Below are 764 nucleotides of genomic sequence, written 5' to 3'. Positions count from 1 at the left end.
TAAAAACGAAATTATCTGCCCATTAAACTGGCCAGTCGCGAAGAGGTGTTTCACGGTCAAGAAAATTAAGTGTTTGATCCTCTCATTTCCGATTTTTAAAAATATTTCAGACGAAGAAAGAATATATACAAATATTATGAAATATGTCCTATATATATCATACACAGACACACATACATGCATATGCACAGCAGCTGATCACTACACAAGTATATTCTAGCAAGGGGAAAAAAACTATATAACGCACAAAATCCGTCCTTCCAGACAATTTCCACACTTTCCTATTTGTAAAATCACCTTATACTTAACATCAGCGCGAAATGTCAGCTTTGCGCCAAACTTTAATCAAATAATCTCCAGCATGTCAACATTTTCGTCAACAATTTCACTAACAAGCAGATCTACCGATGATCACTGTCCTCGTTTCCTTGATGTCCACGCACCATACCCCCATTGCCTACATCACCTGCTAACATTTGCAAAGTCGGTGTTGTTTGAATCAACAATACGGTATCAAACAAGATTATCCAAGCCAGCAACAAGTGTGGTGTTATTAACATGACTATAAGCATAAAAAATTGCAAATATTTGCTAATAAAATTATGTAATACATAATCTCAGGATCAACAGAATGCGAATTGAAAATATCTAGCCAGTAGTATCAAGAGACTACAGTCAAGATAGCGTGGGCGGGGCTACTCTTCTCGTTAACTCTGCCTCATGTGTGAAATCTAATTAGACATGGGTTGTCGGCAGATTTTTAT

The sequence above is a fragment of the Penaeus monodon genome, chromosome 30 (genome assembly GCF_015228065.2).
Source record: "Penaeus monodon isolate SGIC_2016 chromosome 30, NSTDA_Pmon_1, whole genome shotgun sequence".
Taxonomy (NCBI): Eukaryota; Metazoa; Arthropoda; class Malacostraca; order Decapoda; family Penaeidae; genus Penaeus; species Penaeus monodon.
The sequence above is the reverse complement of the archived record's forward strand: the minus strand, read 5'-3'. Positions refer to the sequence as shown.